Source organism: Schistocerca gregaria, chromosome X (assembly GCF_023897955.1).
Source record: "Schistocerca gregaria isolate iqSchGreg1 chromosome X, iqSchGreg1.2, whole genome shotgun sequence".
Lineage (NCBI taxonomy): Eukaryota > Metazoa > Arthropoda > Insecta > Orthoptera > Acrididae > Schistocerca > Schistocerca gregaria.
The window spans coordinates 583247704-583267242 of NC_064931.1; positions in this window are offsets into that span (position 1 = coordinate 583247704).

A 19539-nucleotide genomic window follows, 5' to 3' on the forward strand; every position below is an offset into this window, starting at 1 on the left:
TAGTAGTTCATATTCTTTCCTATACACATACAAATTGCTTATAATTCTGAGACCTCTTCTCATACTTTTCTGCCATGGTTATGCGGATAAAAGTATTTGCTCTTGATTGTTAATCATGTTGTGGGACAGACAAAAAAGTAAATTGTTTATTGTAATATTACCTGGAAGGAGTAGTAATCACGTTAAACTGTATAGATTTTGGATGATACTAACATTATTAACAGTAGCACTAGGCAAGGCAATAGGATTATTGCATTTCCTCAGAAATAAAACTTAAGATAAGATCTTTGTCTTGATGACTTTACCTTTATCGTCACACATGTTCCTAGATATATATAGTTTGTGGATTGGAGGGATCAGTGGACAGTGGGTCAACAACAAGAACTTGAATTTTGGATCAAGCCCTGTTTGGAAAAATTTTCATTTAGCTTCTTAGAATACAAAAAAAAATGTTTGCTGCCCATTAGCCAATGATAATGCTAAGTTTTGGACAAGGTTCCTCTAGTTTTCTTTCTTTTCTTTATTACTGTGGCCTCCTGTGTCATGCATTCAGCAGCTTTTTAACCTTCACTGACACACTGTGTGTCCATCAGTAGAAGCCCATTTTTATAGTGTCTCCAGATGATTAGTTTGTTTATGGTTTTGAATCTATCATTAAAGTATATTATGACATAAATTACACCAATCTGAAAGGCTGACATGCCAACAAATGCAGTTTTTGGCAAGTGGTTCCAAATGCAACTACTAAGAGCTTTTTTTGGATTCTGCATTTTGCCACATAAACATATTTGCAGGAATCTAGAATTTGAAAGACCTTCATATTTTAGCATTAATTCTACCACAACAGTTTCTGGCATTTATTTTACATGTGTATGTTCTCGTCCTTCTGCTTCACATCTATTGTACTGGCACAATTAAGTATTAATCCTAACCTCATTTCACCGCAACATAACAACTCCTACATATGATTTCCAACAATCCACTTGTGCAGTTTACAATAAAATTTATGAATGGAATTCAGTTTGTTAGTTTTTGATATTTTGTCATGCTAAATCATTGAAATACACCTAAATTAATCACAACAACAGGTTTATAACATAACTGCATGCAAAAAGCACAAGTAAACTAAAGTAAACTAACTGTATTGATAGAATGGTCAATTGCAGTAAATCCCCACTGACAGTAGAACGCGGGCACTGTTTTTCATCTCAGAGTAGCACTTGCAAACCTCTGCCCTCAATTATTTGTTAGATATGTTCCAGTCTCTGCCTCCCTCTACAGTTTTTACCCTCTACAGCTCCCTCTAGCACCAAGACGTTATTCCCTGATATATTAACATATGTCCTATCATCCTGTCCCTTCTTGTTCCCAATGAGTCTTTCCTACATATCTTCTTACTCACTAATTCTGCATAGATCCTCATCATTCCTTTACTTATCAGTCCACCTAAATGCCATTATTCATCTCAAATGCTTCAGTGCTCTTCTGTACTGGTTTTTCCATAGTCCATGTTTCACTACCATAAAATTCTGGGCTGCAAACATACATTCTGAGATAGTTCCTCCTCAAATTAAGATCTATGTTTGACATTAGCAGACTTCTTGTGGCCTCGTAGGCACTGCAGACTTCTTGTGGCCTCCTAGGCACTTAAAAAGCACTAACTGCATCTGCTTTAAAAAGGCATTTAAACACAAAAGTGATGAGATTGCATATTGTACATAAAGTACATATTTGGAGAATCAGGAAGAATCAAAGAATTTCATTAAATGAAAAAGAAAATTTACATTTTTTGAACCCTCATGATGTCCAGGCCCTTTAAATTATTAACAAAAATTGTACTTATAGTTTAACAACTGCTATCCTTTCCATGTCAAATGTTTCCTCTCATACAGTGTAAGCAAGGCAAACACATTTATTCAGATACAGGCTCTTTACAGCGATACATCACGTTTCTCACTTCTGCCTTCGCTGGACATAATTACAGTACCACCTCAGCTCCAGGAATCAACTCCAGTACTGGTACCACCTATCCCTCAAAAAGAATCTTAGGAATACACTTGTTGTCACTCTGTATTATCCTGGCTTTGAAACTGTTTATCAGCTACTTAAACAAGCCTATGACTCCCTAAAATCATACCGTGAAATGTGGTCCATTCTACCCAACATTTTTCCCATGACATGTAGAACAGCTTGTCATGTCCCTGTCAATAATCGCAACATCCTTCTCAGACCTCATGCTCCTTCCACACTGACTTTATTAATCTATGATTTGTAACCTTGTGACAGTCTCCACTGTAAGGCTTAACCTATGCACCCTCCTACCATCACCTATACCAACTCCGTATCTGGCAAAACATATTCTATCAAAGGGAGAACAATTTACGAAATGACACATCTCGTGTACCATCTGTTGAATAAACACTCTTCAGCTTTTTTTACATTGGTGTGACTACCACCAAGTCTTCAGTTCGGATGAATTTTCATAGGCACAGTGTGTATGATGGAAACACACAAAATCCAGTTGCAGAACTTGCTATGCAGCATCACAGTTTTAACCTCAATGCCTGTTTCATCACACATCCCATCTTGATTCTTACCACAGTCATATGTTTCTCAGAGCTCCACAGGTGGGAACTGGCATTAGAAGTCCTTGCTTCTTCATTTTTGTTAATTTCTTTGGTTTCAGTATTCATTTCTTCACTTCCTTTTAGTTTTGTGTACCTTTGTTTTCTGTACCATCTATTCCCTCTCCAACCTTTCCAATATGCCCTCTTCCCACCCACCTACCTCCACCCCTCTTGCCACAGTCACTACCACATACTTACCTTTCTAAACTTATTAGCTTGTGCACGATATTGTGTCAATAATACTTGTATTTTATATTGCCATATCTTCCACCTTTTAGCTCTCAGATTTTCAGATCTCTTGCAATGCAGTCCTCAACCATCCATCTTTCCTTCTTATCCTATCCAGTAAGTCTCCCTTGACTGGGGGCTCCTCTTCCCAACTCTCCCCATTTCCTAATTGTGACCAGTCCTTTCCATTCACACATCTTCCTTCCCGTTCAACCCTTCTGCAACCAGAAGGAGCAATTGCCTCTGAAAACCTGCAGATTTCTGTACATATACATGTGTGGTCCCTTGTTACAGCTTGGTGAGTAGATTTTTTAACTATTGAATTTCACTACATTTTCAAGAATTAATGATCTTCATTGACATTTTAAGTGATTTTCACCTGGAGTTCAGCCACTGTTTTACCCTGTGCATTACATAAGCTCATAAAGATTCTAATACTACTGAAGGTGCTGATGAATTGCATAGTCAAAATTATCAACATCATAAATATTAAAAATAATTAAATCTGGTCCTTCTGAAATGTATATACTAATTTTTAATGCAGATGAATTTTCCGTTTACATGTGTTCCAGAATATACTTCTGATCATATCCAGTTGGTCACTTATAAATTCACACCATTTTTTATGTAGAATACATCCTTCTATACCTCAGAAATATTGTTTTTTTTCTTTTTACCTGACTGTAGTTATTCACATCTATCACATTGTAGCTCAGCAACTCTTATAATCTTCAAATTATTCATTCCTATATCTGTTTTAAGTTATTTTAGTTTTGGTTGTAGCAGTGTTTGACACTCCAGGAAAGTACCAATTATTGTTCCGATATTACGCCTCCCCCTTTCAAATTGTCACCTCATTCTCCCCCAACCCACAAAAACAAACGTGCGCACACACACACACACACACACACACACACACACACACACACACACACACACACACACACACACACACCTAGTTCCAAGCAGGAGAGTACTCTACATTGGGACATCGATTTAACATAAGATGAACTCATATTTAGCATATAAAATGGAGGGAAATGCAGGCAAAACAAATTGCAGAGGTATTCTGTTGTCTTTCACAGTTCTCAAGGCCATACTTAACATGTCATTCATTTTAGGCCAGACACTGATTTACCCGTTGGTTCATTGGAGGTATTGCCCCCTACCATCCATTTCTGGCAGCATTCCGCAATGTGCCACCTGGAGAGGTTCCATTTCGGGTTTCATGTTCTGCAAAGGAAAAAAGTATCTTACTTGCCACCTCGCAAAATCAAACTTATGTAACTAATGTTTTGTTTGTTTGTGGGTACTTGTCTTTTGTTCTGGTATACATTGAAATGCCTGAACAATAGTACCACTGCACAAAAGTAGAGCAACCAAAGCAAAACAATGCATCAAATTTAAAAGGGAAGTAGCATGCAGTAATTTATTTCTACATTTGAAGGAGAATGATACAGGAACAGTCCATCCTGAGCCAGTGGAAGTGTACAGTAAATGCATAAAACAGAGTGATTGGTCATTCAGTGTGCAAGGAACCAATGTACACTGATCAATATTTACACATTGATAATTTTCCCCATCTTGTACACTAGAAAATGGTCCTGAAAACGTTAATACACACAACAAAATTTATTTCAGATGACAACCACTTACAGTCTGAATTGCAGCACTTGAGGAACATGTTCAGAGAGGATGATTATAGCAAGAGAGACACTCCAAGTGCTCCACCAAAGATGCATGTCTTGTGAATTGGCAGAAGAAGCCAAGCCAACAGCTTTCCTGACATACTGTGGGCTAACGAGCAGCAAGTTAGGATGTGTACTGCAGAGACATAGATTCTAGACCAGTGCTTTGTGCCATCCCCAAAATATGACATATGCTGTGCCTTGTTAAAGAGAACATAGCTCTTCATGTGTCAGGTGTGCATGGCATCCCTTGTGAGTGCAGTAGGATTTATGTAGGTCAATCAATTTGCACAGTTGTAGGGTGTTGTACGGAGCACAAGAGACATATTAACTGGAGGGATCTGGAGAAGTCAGCCATATCTGAGCACTGCGTGAAAAACAGACACATAATACGGTTTGAGAACACAAAAGTTTTGGCTCATGTGTCAACATACTTGGATTCCATTATAAAAGAGGTGACTGAGATAAGACTGAACAACAACAATTTCAACAGAGACCAGGGGCACACTGACTAGGGCATGGGGACAGGCATTGATGTCAGAAGGAAGTTACAGTCGATGACTAACACTTATAGGGAGGTTGGGAACAGCAGTTTCAAACGTGGCACTGGCCCCTCATGCCACCTTACATCACTCAGTCCCATGTTTGGCTGGAGCTGCTAATAGCTACCCAACTCACCTTCAATGTGTGTATCGTTTTTGTCCCCTCTGGTAGGTGCCAGTGACTGTAATTATGGTTATATAAGTGGAAAAATGTGCCATGCCCAGCTGTCAGTAGATTTACTCATGGCAATGATGACAGTGATAATCATTGAATACTTGTGAATTTTTTTTTTTTTTTTTTTTTTTTTTTTTTTTTTTTTTTAATTGACTCAGCTTGAAGACCGGGAATATTTTATTCATAGATTTGTTTAACATATTTTTCTTCGAGCAACAAGATACAGACTAGCTGTCACACTGTCCTCAAGGGAAAGTCTCTCTGTACTAAAGCACAAATGACACATTTGCATAGCATCATGTTGTGAAGTGGCTCTGAGCCTGAGTGGGCTAAGCAGCTGCCACCAGCCATCATATACTATGGTGGCAGAGTGTGCCTGTGGTACCAAGCCACTGGAGGTGTGACAAAGCTGGCATACATCACTGGGTCTTCCAGATCCTGTACGGCCGCAATTAGCATTCAATAAAAAGTTGCAATTCCATGCCGCCTATGGTATGCTGTAGAGTGGTATTGATACTGGATACCAAAAATGCTACAACAGAACCAAGACTGTCTTCAGACAATCTGACCCTAAACACACATAGCTCATAGTTGACAATATGTCTCCTGGAAGCACACAGTTCACAATGATCTCATTTAATGTCAGTTATGACAAGAAGTTCAAATTTTACATCCGTGGTACAGATTAGTAGTCTTAGGTAACTCTCTTCACTTTACACACTGGAGTGTATGTTGGTACTACCTCCCCTACCTGTTTCTCAGTTGTAAACATCAGCATGCTGCCACCCTGAAAAGGTTTTCAGTTTCCTGGGCTGACTAATAGTATATTTATGATTGTATTTATTATGGTAATGATATTTTTTGGTGTGAACATTATAGTGCTGTTCTCTAGTATGATTGTGTTTTTATGTTCCATGCTCCTACCTCCTCCCTACCCTTTTCCCACACTTGCTATGGTTATTCAAGGAGATGACGGCAGAAGGGATGGACGGGCATGCACGGCCAAAAAATGTATGGCAGAATAGAATAGAAGAAACATCTCCTTAGGCGAGAGAGGTTGGAACCGTGTCTACAGACAGAGAGATGGAAATCCTTTGTGTCCTCTACATGGTGAATATATCTGGACTGCAGTAAGAAAGTAAATGAAAAGATAATTAAATGGACACCCTAGCTGCAAACAGGCATTAATGTACTTCATTAAGGAGATGTTGAAAATCTGTGCCCGACAGGGATTCGAACCCGGGATCTCGTGCTTACATTGCAGACGGTCTATCCGTCTGAGCCACCGAGGGCACAGAGGATAGCGTGACTGCAGGGACTTATCCCTTGCACGCTCCCCCCTGAGACCCACATTCCCAACATGTCCACACTATTATATTTGAGTGCGCCTAAGAGATGTACATGAAGTACATCAATGCCTGTTTGCAGCTAGGATGTCCATTTAATTATCATTTCATTTCTAGCAAAGCTGCATGGTCATCTACTGTACGTGTTCTTTCGGGAACAGATACTATCGTCATGTATCATTAAGAATGTGTTTGAATGATAGCCTTCTGTTATTGTTATGATGATGTGCTGTTTCATGCATCATATGTCAGTGATATTGTTGTATCAAGAGATGTCTTGGATGAGTTTGTATTCTGCGTTTATTCTTAGGTTTTTATGTGTAGCAATGTCAAGTAAATTCTTCATCATTTCTTTATGAATTAATAACTGTTGTTATGATAAGGATCATGTGCAGTAATCTCTCATTTTTAATCATTATTCAGCGAGCCATTTTTGTGTTGCAGATGTATTGTGAAGTAAATCTAAATTTGATGTTCACAGTAAACTTTTATTTTGGTGGATTACTGGTACAGTGATACGTGTGGCAACTTGGTGATTTGGAGCTTGCACTTTCAATCTCTTATGATGTGTCAGTATACCCTGGGTTTCTAATTCACCAGTGTATCTTACAGTGATTTGTTCTATTACTTCCCATGTTTATCATAGTTCCATTTTCTTTCTGTGATTAACAGTTTTTTGGAATTTGAAGCAATAATTAGCACTTAAGTCTATCTTTCACATTTGCAAATGTGGAATAAACTCATTTTCTGGTTAGACGTCTCTACTGTTAATGTCTTAGCTATCAGATAATATCAATGGTTTTGTAGGTTGCAGTGTCACATATCTTCCATTAAAGTTTCCTCATGACTGTCCACCTGTGTGTATTTCTTAGGTAGGACGATTTTTGTTTGCAATTAAAGAAATGAGTTCAGATATCATCTCTGTGTACAGATGAGGTTGTTAAGTGTGCTATATCGTACAACTACATATACCTGCACTGCAGACATGATCAGTGGCTTGCTGTATCATTGGTCCGTTTCCATATGTTCTGGATGTGGCGGCACTTGGACAAGTAAAATCAGGTCATGCAGGAAGAGCACTGAGCTTAAATGAGATACACAAGGATCTTTATACTAGTCGTCTCACGGTGTGCCGATCCGCCAGCTTTGCCTCCTGACAGGTGGGCAGCAGAGTCCACCACTGCATGCGGTTACCCGCCATCAATCAGGTTTATTGTCTCTTCATGAATTCGCTCCATGAAGTACTACCATCGTCTATGCTTTAGATGTGGTTCTTATGCCAGCTACAACGAATATTGTATCGACAGACCTCACCTTACATCGTGTAAAGGGCGTAGTCTTAATCTTTCTAAACGAATACTGGGACGGCAACAGTGAAAACAGCGGATGTAGTTCTAAAATCAATGAAATATCCAATTAAATTAATGTGAACTCACCGTCGTAGTATGAACTAATTCTTGCTACAATGAATACTGAACTGAGAATATTGAACCTTGACTTGAATAAACTACGAAATAAGCACTTAAAACCATCCAACATTCCTTACACGAACAGTCAGCTAGCAAGTTCCGCACACATTGGTGTGTAAAAGACTTCGCTAATAACGTAAAGGTGATAGGATCAAACAATAACACGATAACCGACACTGGGCGAACATTCCGGGATGGATATATGTGCTGAGTGGTACCAGAGCGTCTTAGAAACCCTCAAAAAATAAACAAATAAATAAATTAATTAATTTAATAAAATAAAAAAATGATAGCAACTACTATGTTACGCTGTGTGGTGCCCACCAGCTTTGGTTCTACAGGAACACTAAATTACAAAGCAGATGCAAGCATCGTGTCGATTTTCGCGTTAAAACTATACATGGTTTTTTAAAGTTGTGGTTATATGTGTAGTATCAAGGTACAGTACTGCTTTCTCTGATACTTTAAGAAATAGCAGTCTTTCACTACCATCCACAAATACCGCACTGCATGTTGATTGTGGTAACATTAATCGCATATTAACCACTCTCTGGGAAGTGCAGGATCGTGCCACCAGAAAACAGGACACCATATGGTGTAAGGTCGCACATGGTGTAAGGTCGTAATAAAGTCATTCATCTTACCGAATTTCTAAAGTGATGACATGTCCACAGGGTTGTAGGTCATGGAGAGTGATGCTCGATGGGGTATGATCGCGTACCAAAGATGCCGTGCTATGTGAGGAATCACTCAAAATGCAGTGCTAGCTTGAACATTAGATTGACGTTGTAAGAAATGCACAAAATACTACGATTAATACTATGGCCTTCTAGTAGAGGAAGTGTTTTCTGCGAATTGGAATCATGTCTTTCCATTCAACCATACGCTTGTGTTGGAGACGATTAGTGATTACCACCCCAACCGGCGAATCATATCCATGGCACACTCGTCGCTATTTCAAACTGAACTCCCCTCTGCAAACTTTTTCTAGCCTATCCGCTAAGGATCTCATCAGTCTCTCTGCGCCTTGTAAATGTTCCTCAGTCTCTGACTCGCCCTCTCTGCAACAGTGTCTATGTGAATCGAACAGTTTCATTTACACACTGACAAGAACTCAGGGTGCCCTAAATCTATCACCTTCTGCGTCTCGCAGAGGAACAAAGCGAGCTGAGTTAATGTGACTGCACCATGTTTTAACCACTCGATGGAAATGAGAGCATATTATCAATCCGACAATCGTGTACGTGATGTAAGACCACCATTAAATGGTGCTGCCTCCCACAACATGAGGCAGCAGAAGAAGACAGTATGAGCAGTTACGATGGTGTTTCTTATTGTTGAATTTGGAAGACTTCGCATAGAACAGAAGCTGGTAAAAAAGGTGAGGACTTTGCTACTGCTCACAGCATTGTGGACCACTTACAAAGTACAGGTACAGCCGTCTGAAAGAGATGACCTCTAAATTGTGCAAGAGCCCCATGACCAAAATTGCATCCACATTTAACAGGACGCTATATCACAGGACACCTACAAGGTGGGGGAGGTTCAAAAATGGCTCTGAGCACTATGGGACTTAACTTCTGAGGTCAGCAGTCCCCTAGAACTTAGAACTACTTAAACCTAACTAACCTAAGAACATCACACACACATCCATGCCCGAGGCAGGATTCGAACCTGCGACTGTAGTGGGTGGGAGAGGGTTCTGATCACCTCTACACAGTGTTCTGCTAACAGCCAGACCGTTTTTAAAGAGGTCGAGATCATAGCGACTGGGATAGCGTGCGCTTCTCACATGAGAACAGCGTAGCGATGACGAGAACTGGAAACACATTATGCAGCCAAAAGTATTGTCGATTTTGTAGAGGAACTCTTGTTACGATACGATATTCGGCGCGACTTAAACCCCGTCAAGCACAGCCAGTATACAGTGCACCATCGACTGTCAATCAAGTTGCTGGAGGGATGGCATGATTAATCAGATGAATTTCATACAGAGCATGCGTCACCACGAAATTCTGCCTTTGGTCATCACTTCTGAGTTAATAGGTAGTGACATAAACAATTTAACAACATGAAGGCATCGCTATCATGCACTGGAAATATACACATGTATAATGTGGTGTCACCGCCAGACACCACACTTGCTAGGTGGTAGCCTTTACATCGACCGCGGTCCTTTAGTATACGTCGGACCCACGTGTCGCCATTATCAGCGACTGCAGACTGAGCGTCACCACATGGCAGGTCTAGAGAGACTTTCTAGCACTCGCCCAGTTGTACAGTCAACTTTGCTAGCAATGGTTCACTGACTAAATACACTCTCATTTGCCGAGACGATAGTTAGCATAGCCTTCAGCTACGTTATTTGCTACGACCTAACAAGGCGCCCTTATCAGTTACTATTGATATTGTAAATCATATACCGTCAAGACCGACATTCGTCATTAATGGATTAAAGTTGAGTATTCCACCAGCTACGTCCGTTGTTTCTAAATTCCAATTTCCTTGTCCTGTTCCAGACCTCACGCCAGTCTGCGTGAGCTAAATCGCGTGACTTTCGGCCTCCTCTAGTAACATGGTGTTGGATCTCCTGCCAACCACAACATATAACACCTACACTATGACATGGACACCGAATGAAATTTGCACCATATTCAGATTCCAGTGCCGTAACTACCGTTCCGCAAAAATTATTTCTCAACCAGAGCATCATAACTCCTGTAAATAGCAGATCTGCCACTCAGATCAAAAGAATTCCATATTTAAGAAGTCCTCCTCAAACAACAGTCAGTTAAATGGATAATGATCGATGTGTCTGTGTCTGTGTCTGTGTGTGTGTGTGTGTGTGAATATTGGAGCAAGAAGGTACCACCCCAAAGTACCGTTATCCAAGATGACGGCTGTGATGTCAGCTAATGACGTCATCCAAGATGGCTGAGATGACTTCATTCAAGATGGCTGATTTTGGTGGGAACATAGGTCAATTGGGCTACCTCCACTAACCTAACCCTCCCTCCTTTCTCCTCCCCCAGAAAATTGCAGGAAGTTCAAATTCCATCATGATAATCCATCACACTATGGTTACCTCTACTAACTTAAGAAAATGGTGGGAAATAGGTCACTTGGACTACATCCACTAACCAAAGTCACCCAACCACCACATCCTCCTATGAACTGATGGGAGGTTTGAATTTTGGCCAGAGATAGGTCAATTCACGTATCTCTACAAACCAAAGAAAATGGGGCGAAAGAGACTCCACTAACCTAAGCCGCCTGACCGCCACCTCATCCTAGGAACTGAGGCCGTTTTCAGTTTTGGTGGTAAAGAAAGGTCACTTGGGCTATCTCTACTGACATAAGAAAATGGTGGGAAAATAGGTCACTTGGGCTACCTCCACTCAAGCAAGTCATCTGACCGCCACCTCTTCCTGGGATATGGTGGGAAAAGGACTCAACCTGTACTGGACATAAAACTTTTTTATTTTGCATGCACCAGTCTTTATTTAAACAATTTGATGCAGTACAGCCATCCAGAGTAGTCACCATGGGGTCCAGAGTCCATCTGACCTAGTACACAGTACCACCACCAGAGGACACTGTCGACTACCCTGTGACGTAATCCAAGATGGCCACATGATGTCAGCTGATGACACAGGTACCGTTATCCAAGATAGCGGGAAACAGTTTGTTCTTCACCAAGCACGGGCCTAGTACACAGTAACACCACCACAGAGCACTGTTACCCATTCTGTAACATAATCTCTAGACGCTACAGTCTGGAGCCGAGCGACCCCTACGGTCACAGGTTCGAATCCTGCCTCGGCCATGGATGTGTGTGATGTCCTTAGGTTAGGTTTAAGTAGTTCTAAGTTCTAGCGGACTGATGACCTCAGAAGTTAAGTCCCATAATGCTCAGAGCCATTTGAACCATTTTTTTGTAACATAATCCAAGATGGAGGGGGAAAGGGTGGGAAACAGTGTGGTCACCACGAGGTCTGCACCTAGTACACACTAATGCTTTATTTATTTTGGAACAGTCGCCATGGGGTCTGGAGTCCAACTGACCTGGTACACAGTACTGCCATCAGAGGGCGCTGTCGTCCATTACATGTTGTAACCCAAGATAGCAGTCTGGGGTGGGGGAAAATGGCGGGAAAAGGACTCTGCCTGTGCTGAACATAAGTCTTTACTTTGCAGGCAGTGTCTCCACCATGAGATCTAGAGTCCAACTTACCTAGTACACAGTGTTGCCATTAGAGGGTGCTGTTGTCCCCCTGTGACATAATCGAAGATGGTGGTCTAGAGGAGGAAAATGGCGCGAAAATGACACAGCCTGTGATGGGCTGCTGGAGAGAGTAAGGAAGGACTACTTCATTTATTTTGGAACAATTTATGTAGGGACTGATTTGAGATAGTATATTTATCACACTGATACAAAACACTCACCCTAATGTGCTTGGGCTCGGACCACAGAGCCGACAGACCTGTAAACTACTCCTAACTAACATTCTTCAGACACACGAACACCTTCTAAAAATGGTTCAAATGGCTCTAAGCACTGTGGGACATAACATCGGAGGTCATCAGTCCCCTAGACATAGAACTATGTAAACCTAACTAACCTAAGGACATCACACACACATCCTTGCCCGAGGCAGGATTCGAACCTGTGACCGTAGCAACAGTGCAGTTCTGGGCGGAAGTGCCTAGAACTGCTCGGCCACAGTGGCTGTCAACAACTCCTAATTTAACTGAATTATTTCAGTGCAGACATGCGAACTCCCCCTAAATAATGCAGTACACTGATGTGCACACACATAATCAACTTGTAAACTGTCCAGATGATGCATAGCACAGCTTGCAGACTTGCTAGCAAAATAATGCAACAGTCGTGCAATAAACGTGCACAAGCACCGTCTGCCACCCCCTGTCCACTAGACTGCACAGGAGGCTACCGGCAGCCCCCGTGAAGTGACGCAGCCATCAGCTGTCAAACCACATACAGATGCCCTCAAGCATGAGGTGACAACATCCCTTTCGTACTTGATATCTGAGAAATTCTCCTAAAAATACGTGATCATCTAGGCACTGCTGTTGATGCTGTCGGAAAGGCGTGAAGAACTATTTGCAGAGTGTGACAACACCGGATGCAAGCCAGCAAGAGCCATCACTCACGCTGCTGATGCCTGCAGCGAGCAGGTGAAAGTTGCTTCTAGTTTCGAGTACACAGTTTGAGTTCTAATATTATACCAATGTCACGGAACTCCAACACATGCCCATGCCGATTTCATATGTGAGTTATTTCTGAGCAGCATGTCTTTCACCATTCCTGATGCGATACCTGGGGACACTGACGTCACCAATAGCACAGGGTGCATTGTTCCTAGTGGGACATGCGAGATGCGCCTAACCATGCTTAACCTGCGAGACATGGTTAATCATGCTTAACCATCCAGTGTGACTGACACAATGCCGCAAAGTGCACACATGTAGCTACAAATCATCGTAAGTGTATCTAACAATGTTCTCAATCTTATACTGATGTCACAAGGCTATCTAAAATAAGAACCGAGTTGAACAATCAGAAATTGTATAGTACCTCAGAAATACTTAACGTCCGCAATCTTGAAGTCTCAGCTTGTTCGCATGGAACTTATTTTCCTAACAGAACCTGTTTACGAAAATAGCACATAATAACATTGAATACATTCTTCCCAGCACTCATAACGTGGCACCCCCATCCATCACATTCTACCCTTCCTGCCCTAAACATATACAAACGTTCTCACTGCTATGTAGAGACTCCTATATCCCAACACAAAGGATGTCTTGTGAATGAATCGAGCATTATGCTTGGCTCTTATCGAACATACCCTCGAAATTATGATGCCACCAGTGTGGAAGCACCATACACCTTTTCTTTTTTTCTGCAGACAAGGCTATCAGAGGCAAAATCCTGTTTTACACAGATCGCCATGTTGCATTGACAATTAAACCCTACAGAGTGCCACTACATATCGTCAAATACAGAAAGAATCTTACTCAATTACACTGCTCTCCCACTGAGGACAGGAGGGTGAACATTAGAGTATGAAACCAATCACGAACCCAGTAATATATCACCGCCTACAGTCTTGATGTAGTAAACATACAATTCATATCCTGCAGCATAGAAAATCACCCCTTTTACATCACTTGTACATGTACTGTGAACACAGACAGTGCCGTATATACCCCTCACAGCATTAGATATTTCCCTGCAAAGTCAGCGGTCATCCACACCTGACAGGTGACCAGAGCACCCTCAGCAGACCGAAGTAACTCTCAGAACGGTTCTACAAATTCGGTCTCGCTTCCCCTTGGCATAATTGGGTTACTGTTTCTGGCCCTGACCTGATTGATTGCTAGCTTTTATACATCCATTCCTGGACTCAGGGACTACAAGAACAGATGTACTTTCACATTGATTTGCGATAATATTATAACATTTTCTCGGTACTTCTCGGTATCAAGCATATGGCAGCAGCCTACTGATCTCTAGCACAACATAATTCCCAAGATATAGGCTGGAAATTATTTCTCTTAAAACCTCGAACTTAAACGAGGTGGAGCGTGCTCTAGACCACTGAGTAACTAGAAACTTATCCCATGTGTGAGGACCTTTACAAGGAAAAAAATCGACAAAAGAAAAATAGAGGAAACTTATATTTCCACTTACTAATACCAATGTCAGTGATGTAGCAGATTCCGAATCCCTATAATTTACAAAGTCAAATAACGTGTTTATCATGTCTAGACAACCAGCAAATGTATGTTTCACCTGCTAGATGAACACATCACAACCCATGATCCCTCAACTAAATAAAGGTGTAATAAAATGTGTAGAAGCAATGAACCGAACAATTTACATTGGTGGCAATAATAGCACGGCACAAACACACGTCCATATTGAATCTTCTCAAATTTCCACGCGATCACGAAAGCTATCCAACACATACTAAGTATTAGTTCGCTATTCTGCCGCCTAGAGAACGACAAAGTTAAATGAGCTACATTCCAACAGACCTCTCCATTGAGACAGAGCCTACTGTTAATGGGAAACGTGAATCAGGTCCGCCACAAAGCAAGCATAGGCAAAATCATCCTAGAAAACCGGTCACATACATGTTTTACCATTGTACTTACAATTAAATGTTACGATTGCAGTCTCAATTGAGCGACATTCGACAATGAGTGAAGTATCGGAAATACACCCTGCTGATGGCTGTGTCTCTGGAAATAGAAATATCTGTACCATTTTTATGACTTGACATACTCCTCCCTCTGCTATCACAGTATTCCACAGTCATCACCTCTGCACATGTCGGAACACAAATACATGCTTTATAAGCCTGATGCTCAAGGTGAACCTATCACGAATCCCCTACTACTACTACTAAGTATTATACTTGACTAATAAATGATTCCACATTATTCACAATAATACTGAGAGAAAATCAGCGGTGTGTGGACATGTCTCATAAGTTTTTCTTGCGAGTGTTACAACTGTGCCTTAGAAAGAGATGCGTAATCAGGCAGTTGTTAAAAAACCCAATCGCAAAACTACTGTATGTTACTGTCACAAGCAGTCTCGGTTCTACAGGCGCACACAAGTATCCACGTTAAAAGCTGTACTGGCTTTATAAATCTAGGTATGGCATTACCTACAAACCACATAGTTTTTCCAGACAAATACCCAGACAATGATTGTAGGAGTGAATATTATCAGACCAGCAGTGAGGTTGCACATAACCCACTCTGCAAACTCGTCATAAAATCGCTCAATTTTGAAAGTGTTTCAGCTAAGGAACGTGGTATGAAACCACTATCTGCAACTCCCTCGCGCCGTTAGATATATCTACTGCATGTGTAATGTATTCCGTCTCCTCAGAGGTTCTGCTCTATATCCCCTGAGTTATAGGCGATGACAGGTTTGAGAAGGATCAAGGTGGTGTGCTGATTGGGGTCGTAAGAAATGTACACTGGCTTTACAGATCTCTAGTGTTCGCTGTCTGCTAGAAATTATGTCTATGATTTGGAATCAAGTCTCTCCATTCAACTACATACATGCATTGGATCCTATGGAGAAGTCCTCTAATGATTACAATCACTACTGAACCACATTTCTGGCACTCTCATATCTCAAAACGAGACACCTTTCTCAAACCTGTCTGCTACAGTAAAATTCCAACATGGTTTCAGTCAGTCCCTATACAACCTGCAACTGCCCCCAGTTCTGCAGCTTTGTGCATGTGATCATTCCAATTTCAGTCAGAACTGAGCAGAATTGGGAGAAAGCCATATCTAGCACCTTCTGTGACCTGTGTAGAAACGGAATGGCCTGAGTTAGTGCAACAGAACCGTGTTTTGACCATTCGGTGGAAGTGGGCGCATTATGATGTATCTCCAATCTAGATACAGATACTACAATCCAAAGCACATCCGTGTCCATTCACATCTATCCCTCTAAATGCTATCATCGTTATTCTGCACCATCCAACACAGAAAAATTACGAACTATAAAAACTACACTAACTTCATCTGATATAGAACTATCCTAGAGCTATTGCTGGTGCCATGACGCATAGCTGTGATGTGGGTCCGGTACAGAGAGAGAGTCGTTGCGATGCTTCCCAGAATAGCATTCCTACCAGGACACCCCGTCTGTTATTGAATTTATCTGTAGAACTGCTGCTGCTGCCTATGCGAGACAATCTTATTAAGCATACAGCTTTTCATCCATTGGAGAGGAGAGTTTAGGGTATCATCACCTGTACTGTAAATCACAAGAGACGCTCCCTGTGACCCTGTGTCGTTGTTTGAAACATTGTTTTCTAACATGCTTTGAACACTTCGATACTTTTGTTTTTCTGCCACGACTTCGACGTTTGTGCCAGGTCCAAAACTTACATTAAGACGCTATTATACAAGGCCTCTCACCAAAAGCTAGACATCACACAATGTAAATTACATTGTTACTGTGGCTACCATAACACGCCCCAAACACTGGACGATTTTAAATAAAACAGAGTTACAACATAAGCAAATTGTGGAGACTTTTGCGGCATTGTGGATGGTTTCCAAACTACAGTCCGAAAGTGATTCACAAGCTCTACATTTAAACTCAGCACTCATAGTCATAGAAAAGCTGATGACTTTACGTTCAGTTTTGACTGATTCATCATACTACAGTCATGTATGCGATCATTGTTTCGGTGCTATCCACTCCAGGAGGTGATGTCCATCCACCAAAAGTCTATGTCAACCTCAAACAAGCGATGTCAGTCAGTCATTATGTGGTAACCAACAGCGTGCCAGTGGATGGTTGGGGTGGAAAAGACACCATCGATGTACTCTAATAATAAGCAACACATTTGATAGTGCGAACAATTTTAGCAAGTTTAGAGTAATTTGAACGCCGACCATTGATGCGACAGCATGTTTACCAATTTCAGCATCATAGCTAAACCACCTCTTCTCCACATCGCGAGTATCATTGCGAATGTGGATAGATGACTGTGCAGCATGTCCATTCATTGTTAATTCTCGGACACATACACCATCGAAGTATATCAGACAGCACTCTACATATTTCTAACATCTAGAGCATAGTGCTTAATTTACGATCTGTCTCTCTGCACATGGGAGTCACAGAGCGTTCTCGCTGTCTTAGAATAAAATTAGAGAGTGAAAGACCCTCCTCGCACTTTCATTGACCAGACCGCCCTGCAGCACCATTACCGATTTAATCTGCAACGAACCAGAAGTAGGCCGCTACACTCCATGTCTCGTGAATGAATGGAGCTTGCCAAGTACTCACCCATCCAAGTGCACAAGATTTCTCGAGATGCGCCCATGTCGAGGAGGTTAGCACTCCTTATCGATATATAGTAGCAGACTTAAAAGTAGCGTGATATAATAGCAGACAGTTAAGAAGAACAAGATATGGATGATTTTTTCGCACGATGGAGCTCCAGATGGACGGAGTTCGACGCATTTTTACGTAAATCAACCAAGCTATCAACTCTAAAGTATTGTTATAGAGTCTAGGATCAGTACCAGGAAGGTATTAGCAAGAGATAACATAAACACATGCACTCCTAAGACTACAACGTTCTGCACTTAAAACAGGCTATAATGTTAGATCGCTTACATTTCCGACGTGTCCGTTGTACGGAATGTGGCACTGTTAATATTCCAAAGTAAGTAATATATATCAAGCAGATGACATACATCCTTCTTCACCGTTTCTCTACGATAAACTATGAGGGTGAGTCAAACGGGAACCTTGAATTTGTAATAACACATCGAAATTTCGTGCCGTTATCTTGTAGGTTGGTAAGCGTGCTACAAACAGCGTGCAGAATGGCCTGTAGGTGGCAGCACAGTGCAGATCCACACATACCGTCGCAGTATCACTATAAAGATGGCCACCCCACTTGCGACTGGCACCAGGGAAGAAGAGAGTTCTGCTATTCGGTTTTTGCATAGTGAAGGTGTGAAACCTATTGAAATTCGTCGACGAGTGAAGGTTCAGTACGGAGATGCATGTTCGTCACAGCAGCAAGTCTACGAATGGAATAGGGAGTTCGCAAATGGTGTGACTTCAGTGTAAGATGCTCCTTAACCAGGTCAAGCACTACGAGTTGTGACTCCACAGAACATTGCAACAGTTGAAGCCATAATGAAGGAAAACCGCCGAGTGACACTGAATAACATTGTAGCATGTTTACAGACGAGTCATGGGTCAGAACACTACATTGTGCGTGATGTGCGCCAGTTTCACAAAGTGTCTGCAAAATGGGTTCCATGGCAGCTGGCTCATGAAATTAGAGCACGATGTGTTGATGCTTGTGAAGAACTTCTTCGACACTTTGAACAAGAAGGTGATGGCTTTCTTGCAAGAATCGTTACTGGGGATGAACCCTGGGTTCACTTCCACAAACCGGAAACGACGGGAGCGAGCAAGTAATGGCGCCATTACTCATCACCAAAACCAAAGAAGTTTCGAACAGAACCATCAGCAGGAAAGGGTATGCTGATTCTCTTTTGGGACGAAAAAGGCGTCATTTTGGAGCATTATATGCCTAGAGGGACCACTGTCACCAGTGCATCAAACACAGATCTCCTAAAAACACAATACACACCGGATTGCATTTTTAGTAGTTTATGTATGTTATATGTGAGTAATACGTATAAAAATACTCATTAGAACCTTATTCTACGTAACAGATAGACTGATTATTTAATTTCTGAAAATTTTGATTATGTGTTGTTTATAAATAGTTGAAGAGGAAGTGAGATTTATGAATAATACTGTTTTATTCGTTGTATCAGATGGAATCTATACTCAAATTGATGTAAATTTTGTTTTAGTTTTCAAGCGTAAGTTATCCAATGTAGAATGCCGTGATCACGATTATTA